Source organism: Gopherus flavomarginatus, chromosome 1, assembly GCF_025201925.1.
Source record: "Gopherus flavomarginatus isolate rGopFla2 chromosome 1, rGopFla2.mat.asm, whole genome shotgun sequence".
Classification (NCBI taxonomy): domain Eukaryota; kingdom Metazoa; phylum Chordata; order Testudines; family Testudinidae; genus Gopherus; species Gopherus flavomarginatus.
In genome coordinates, this window is record NC_066617.1 from 368,450,534 (window position 1) to 368,457,957 (window position 7,424).

The 7,424-nt window shown below is 47.1% G+C and overlaps 1 pseudogene; it reads right to left on the reverse strand.

Moving 5' to 3' along the window:
- Positions 1 to 5,158: 5,158 nt before the first annotated feature.
- Positions 5,159 to 6,106, reverse strand: LOC127053146 (olfactory receptor 52E4-like; annotated as a pseudogene).
- Between the last annotated feature and the right edge of the window lie 1,318 nt (positions 6,107 to 7,424).

Sequence of the window (7,424 nt, forward strand, 5' to 3'; positions counted from 1 at the left end):
GGCACTCGCCATTAGCAACTCTCAGAGGACAGGATACTGGCCGTGATGGACCTTTAGTCTGACCCAGTCTGGCCATTCTTATGCTCTTATCTTCCTAGCAAATGCCAAAGGAATGTAGGCTTCTTGCAAATGGAGTGCTGGCGTGATCAGTCTCTGGGAAGGTGCTTAAAGAGGTCTGGTTGCATAGTCACACAGTGTCTGTCTTGTTCTGCTACTGAAGCTTTTGGAGCCCACGTGACTGCTGGCCACTTAGTGGCACTCCTTAGTAGAATGCCCCTTCAGAATGTGCTGCTTATTTACTCTAGCAATGTGTCCCCAGCAAGAAAGCTGCCAAAACGGACAGCTGATGGAGGCGGTTGTGGGTTCAATGTATCCTCACTCATAATCTTGTGCTGCCCCTTGATATGGAGCAGCTGCTGGAGACCAGGAGCATTGAAAATGTCAGGCCCGAGTGCTCAGAATTCCTCTGCCCCCACATTTCACTTCCATCTACTGGAGCTGGGGTACTCATTGCTCTATAGACTTGCAGCTTTGCAGCAAGCCTGATGCCACAACATCCCCACAAAGGCTGTGGAAGGGAACAGGGCAATGACTGCTGCTCTCCAAGTACCACAACTTTTGAGCCACCTCAAGCTCTGTCTATGAATCTGCCACATGCTCAGCTACCCCCAGAGAGGTTAAGACTACCTCTGCGCCTGCTTTCCTGCCCTGGCAGCTCAGGACTCCAGCACACTGTCTTGTTGAGCCAGACACTAATGTCTTCCAGTTCTTTGATAATTCAAGTCTACATTTCAAAGCTCTGGCCTATCAAAGATGGAATGGCCCAAATTACCATTTACATACTTTTCTAACCTGACTCTAAAGGGTTAATCTGGGTCAATAGCCTGCAAGTTGCTTAACTCTTTCTGGCTATGTGTCACACAACCCTTTTGCAAGGCCTGGGGCTGTTTGCTTTAGTGATCATGTGAACAAAAAAGGAGAAACTGGAAACAGCGTGCACTCAAGGGGGAGCTCTGAGAAGAGTGAGCTGAAGCAATTGGAGAATCTGGGGGAGCCGAGCCAAAGCTAGTCTCAGGGCCTTGGTGCTTGGCGGGCAGGTTTCTGCTCCCAGAGGGAGGCACTAGAATGGAAGCTGCACTGCGAGAGTGGGCCTGGAAGACCAGAGCCAGAGGCAGGGCCTGAACAGTGCTGTGACTCAAAATCACAGTGGTCTTGTTTGTGGGCCCCAAACATGCTCTTATGGGGAGTGTCCAGCTGCACAAGCTTGAGTGGGGCTGTGACAGCAAACCTGGAGCTGCTACACAGATGTGGAAAGGGAGTGGGACTGGCCAGCGAGGTGCCACAAGATATTTTCTTCACCCAAATGTGACTCTTCTGCCCTCTGTATTTCCCCAAGTGCTCTCGTTCCAGGACTGATCCAGCCAGGCTCTGGAACACACAGTGCCTGTTTGGGATCAGGGAGAGTTTGTGTCTCCCTTTGAAAGTGCTCCCCAGAACGGCAGAGACAGGGAGTCCCTGTTCCAGTGGGTTTTCTCCCATCTTTCTCTCTCTTTTCTTCTACTGTATTTAGGTCCAGGTCTCTCCTTCCTTTGTAACTCACTCCCCCCTCCCCCCGCACACACGTGCCTCCCTCTGTCTGTCACTTCTGAGTCCCAAGTCCCTGGCCATTGCCAGCTAGCAGCCTGCAGCTGTGCTACCCTATATTCTAGCCTACTTGCTTGTCTATATATCTTTTCTAACAAGTTTCTTATTTTCTAATGGGTTTGATTATTTGTTTTATTAATAAGTTTACAGATTAATATTAGAGTTTATTTCACTTGTAGCACAAGGGACCAGCAGGCCACATCCTGTATGATGAGCTAAAGCAGTGAGCAGATATGAAAAGATCTGGGGGAAAGAGCCGCCAGAACCTCCTGTTGAAGTTGTGAAGGAGTTGGAATAGGGGTGCAGCCTTGCACATTCTAGACAGGCATGCGCCAGGGCCTGCCTCATGCCACAAAATGGGCAGGCATCTGGAATGAGGGTGAACTGGGCCACATACATGCCTGTGTTCATGGCTCCATGAAGGAGCCACCAACCAATATCCTCAATGGACTGTGGAACTGGGGTGGAACACTTTCTGCCCACTTGAGTTCATCACTCTCCAAAGGTGGTTCGTGTGCAGCATGAGCATGTAAAGTTGTGTCCTTGATGGAATTCAGAAATGAAATGGATGCAGGTTGTTCAGCTGGCGTGGGTTGTGATAGTGAGGGGGGGCAGAGGGACTCATAGGACAGGAGCCCAATCAAGAATTCTAGAGGTCCTGCAGTGAGGGGGTGGGTAGGGATCACCCTCTTGTAGGACCACTCATGGAAAACCTGAGCAGTCAGAAAAAGGTGACCCCTAGCTACTGGAGTATGCGTAGGAGGGGTCTGAAGGATGAAGAGCCCCAGGTGAACTCTCAGATGAATGAGGCCATCATGGCCACTCAATGGGAGGGCCAAGAACTGTGCTGGAGTGGGACCAGGCAAGACGGAAAAAAATACAAACTTACAGTCGACCACAAGTTGCTCAACTTATCAACCTCCAACTGGACAGAGAATCACAGAATCACAGAATATCAGGGTTGGAAGAGACCTCAGGAGGTATCTAGTCCAACTCCCTGCTCAAAGCAGGACGAATCCCCAGCTAAATCATCCCAGCCAGGCTTTGTCAAGCCTGACCTTAAAAACCTCTAAGGATGGAGATTCCAGCACCTCCCTAGCGAACCCATTCCAGTGCTTCACCACCCTCCTAGTGAAAAAGTTTTTCCTAATTTCCAATCTAAACCTCCCTCACTGCAACTGGAGACCGTTGCTTCTTAATCTGTCATCTGCTACCACTGAGAAGAGTTTAGATCCATCCTCTTTGGAACCCCCTTTCTACTAGTTGAAAACAGCTATCAAATCCCTCCTCACTCTTCTCTTCTGCAGATTAAACAATCCCACTTTCCTCAGCCTCTCCTCATAAGTCATGTGCTCCAAACCCCTAATCATTTTTCTTGCGTTCCACTTGACTCTTTCCAGTTTTTCCATATCCTTCTTACAGTGTGGGACCCAAAACTGGACACAATACTCCAGATGAGGCCTCACCAATGTCAAACAGAGGGGAACAATCTCGTCCTTCTATCTACTGGCAATGTTCCTTCTTATGCAGCTCAAAATGCCATTAGCCTTCTCGGCAACAAGGGCACACTCTAAATAGGTAAAGGAGGAATTGTCATCTGTGTGTTGGTCATGCAGACCTTCACCAGGCAGTGATGATTGATAGTCTCTCTGAGGATGCCTGCAGCAGCCTGGCTGCTCTCTATCCTTAAGTGTTCTGGTCCCCAAAGATGGTATTAAAATCCCCATCCAGAACCACGCACTAGTGGAGATCCAAGCTGCCGAGGAAGGTAGAAGCCTGTTGACAGAAACACACCCACTCTGGGTCTGCATTCGGTTGGTAGACATTGGACAGATTCAATATCAGCCCCTCCACAAAGGCCTGTAGGTGCATCAGGTGACCTGGGATGGCCTTGAGAACTCCCAGCATCTTAGGCTGTAGGTAGGGGGAGAACAGGGTGGGGTGGCCAACCCAGCCGAATGAGTGCTGAGGTGTCTAAAATATACCTGGTCCTCCCACCCCAGCCTCTAACTAATCTTGGCAGCTGGATCCATGTGGGTTTCCTGCAGGCAAACCACAGAGTACCTGTCATAAACATACAGCTAAGGGTAGCATAAAATCCCTCCTTTACCTGTACTTTCAAATCGGGGGCGGCAGGAGAGGTGTTGTTCTTTGTGTTCTTTGTTTTGTTTCCTCTCAGGACAAAGAGAGAGATGAAGCAGGTAACCCAGCTTCTACTGAAATGACACATATAAAATTGCAGAAATTGTAAGTAATAGCAAGGAAATGCATTTGATTATCTTTTCGTTTAGCTTGCAGATTTTCCTTATTCTACGAGGTGGGTATATTCCTGTTTTTGTAACTTTAAAGTTGAGCCTAGAGGGGAATATTATTCTCAACCCTCCCCAGGAAAGGGGGTGAAGGGTCTTGGGGGGATATTTTGGGGTGGTTGGGTTCCAAGTGGCCCCTCCCTGAATGTTTGTTTAAATCACTTGGTTGTGGCAACAATACCATCCAAGGACAAGGAAAGGAATTTGCGTCTTGGGAAAGTTTTTAACCTAAACTGATAGTTAGAAGATTAGGGGGTATTTTATGTGAGTCCAAACTTCTGTAGCCCAGAGTTAAGAGTGGGGAGAGAACCCTGACAGTACACTACATCACAAAGAAAGGAGAGCACTTTGCAACATGGAGAACCACTCTAGAGCCTCTGGTGTTCAATGTTGAAAGATGGTTGGCTTCATTCTGAGGGCTAAGGAGGATCCTCATGGGCAGGAGAATCCCCAGCTGGCCTTGTAACAATCACTGCCCAACCTGAAAGGCTTGTCACAGTAATTGTGGTCCCACTGGTAGACCAGGATGTCCTACGTCCCTGTTCCCCTCCACTCCCCCAAAACAGCTCTTGTGGCCCAGAGGACGAGCTAGAAGTCTCCCCAATGCTGGAGAGGGAGCTTCACCTTACCCATGAAATCACAGGTGTCCAATAGAAATGATGAGGTTCATCCAGCAGCAAAGTGGCACACGGTGTCATGGACTTATGATTATCCTCTGGCTGGGCCCCTGCTATGACCCTGATTGGGTCTCTTTCTCCACAGGGTTAGTAACAAAGTAAGAATAAACTTTTACATTTTAACAGGAATTAGTGCCCATTAAGTGATTTGCCATAAGATGTGAGAACATATTGGTTTTAGAGATGACTGGGTCACACCTGACAAAGTGACAGGAAGACAGCAGTAAGTGACAGGGGCAGGGCCTTGGGCAGAAGACACACGGCAGGGTCGAGGCTTGACAGAAGAGATAAGGCAAGATTGCAATTTCAGGTACCTAGCCAAGATCAATCAGACAGTTCACAACCCAGTGTACTGTACATAGACTGACTCCCCAGTTCATCACATTGACACAGCACGGTAAGGACAGGGAAATGTTTAATGTCTCTCTGTCTGTCCAGTAAGTGATTCAGGGAAGAGGCCACAGCATCATGCACCAGCCCGCTCTGCATGGAGCTCAATCTGACAGCCAGATCACATGGAGAAAACATTTAGGTCTCTTTATGAGTAAAGAGCTGGAGCTGCCTGCCCCTGATCTGTTTGGTCCTCACTCCGTAAATGATGGGGTGCAGCATGGGGGGGAACCAGCTGGTACACACTGGTAATGAGAATAAGGAAATGAAGTGGCAAATTCTGGCCAAACTTCAGCGGGAGAGAGGAGACTAAATCTGAGATGTACAAATCTGAGATGGCACAAAGATGAGAGATGCAGGTCCCAAAAGTTTTGAGTCTGGCATCCTTTGTGGGGAGGCGGAAGATGGCCCGGAGGATCTAAGTATAGGACACGGCAATAAAAAACATGTCCATTCCACTCACCGAGATAAGATTAAACAGGCCATAGTAGCTACTGATGCAGATGACAGCACAGGCCAGCTTCACCACAGCTATATACCCACAGTAGAAGTGGGGGATGATGTTGGTTCTGCAATATGACCACTGCCTCACCAGGAAGGGAGAGGGTAATGTGATTATTCCACTGCGTAGCACCACAGCCAGGCCTATCTTGGCCACAACAGAGTTTTCAGGATCATGGAATATCTCAGAGGATTGCAGATGGCCACATAGCGATCAAAAGCCATGGCAACAAGGACTCCAGACTCCATCGATGAGAAGCCTTGAACCAAGTACATTTGGGTGAGGCAGGCACTGAAACTGATCTCCCTGGAATTGAACCAGAAAATGCTCAGCATTTTCGGTAGGGTGGATGTGGACATGACCAGGTCGATGACAGCCAGCATGCAGAGGAAATAGAACATAAGCCCATGGAGGCTCGGCTCCCTCTTCACAATGAACAGGATAGGGAAGTTCCCCAACACGGCTATGGTGTACATGGTACAGAAGGGGATGGAGATCCAGACATGGGCACCCTCCAGGCCAGGAATGCCAAGTAGGATGAAGGTGGAGGGGTTGGTGAAATCGGTTGTGTTGGAATCTGACATGGAGTAGGGAAGGAAATTTCCAACTCTGAGGCATAAGTGTGTCTCCTGCATTTACCACATGCTCCCGTGACTTTCTGTGTGTTCCTAGGATCTCGGGTGATGGTGTCAGTAGAAATGCCTGAATGGAGAGACAACGTTAATATGAGACACTGCATGCAGTAGTGGAGGCTTTTCTCATGGGAGAAGCAGATTGCTTGCTCTTCACACACTGAAAAATGACATTTTCATTATTCAGAGAAAATAACTTTGAACAATGACCCTACTAAATACAATTCCATAATTTGTATTGTGCTCCCTGCATTAATAATTCCTACACTTTGTGGTGGGGGAACCTTAAGAGGCACCATCAGGAAACGCGTGTGGATACTGTTTATCCAACATCGTACCTTAACGCAGTGAGAGCCTGGATAGGGTGTCCTTATTGAAGGGAGTTCCCCATTCAGCGAGTTGCTTGAAGTCAGAGAGGGCAAAAAAAACCATCCTTTTCCAAAGACATGTGCTGAGAGAAACATCCCAACTAGAACATACCTGAAGGAAAAGACCTGGACGTCATCGATGGCAGCTCAGGAGAAACACCTGCTCATTTACGGCAGTGGACAAAACAAAACAATGTTCAGATCCCTAAGATATGGGATGTTTTATGTTACACAAGAAACAAAGATAAGATCATATAATATAGGAGAGGAAAATAAAAAATGAAACCGATTTACATTCAACCAGACAGTTCCCAACCATTACTATCTATAGACACTTAGTGCTCCAAGAGGACTAATTCCTCAAAGCTGAGGAAAATTGTTAGCAGAACTTATTGTGGGGCTGAGGGGAATTTAGACAGAAAAATATGAATGTCTTCATCAACGATTTAGATCATGGCATAAAGAATACACTTATTAAGTTTGCAGACGATACTAAGTTGGGAGGGATTGCGAGCTTTTTCAGAATTGGATAAACATTTAAAATGATCTGGAAAAGCTGGAGAAAGGGATGATTAGGGGTTTTGAAAATATGATCTATGAGGGAAGACTGAAAGATCTAGGTTAGTTTAGTCTGAATAAGAGAAGACTGAGGGGGACATGACAACAATTTTCAAATACCGAAAAGGTTGTTACAAGGAGAGACAAAAAGTGTTCTCCTTAAGCTCTGAAGAGAAGACAAGAAGCAATGGACTTAAACTCCAGTAAGAATGGTTTAAGTTTGACTTTAGAAAAAATATTTCAAAAAAAGCAAATACTGTGTTCTGTTATACTAGCAGAATTATAACATGCAAGATATAGTACGTGATAGTATTCCTCTACTTGGTCTGGGCTAGGTGTTAGTT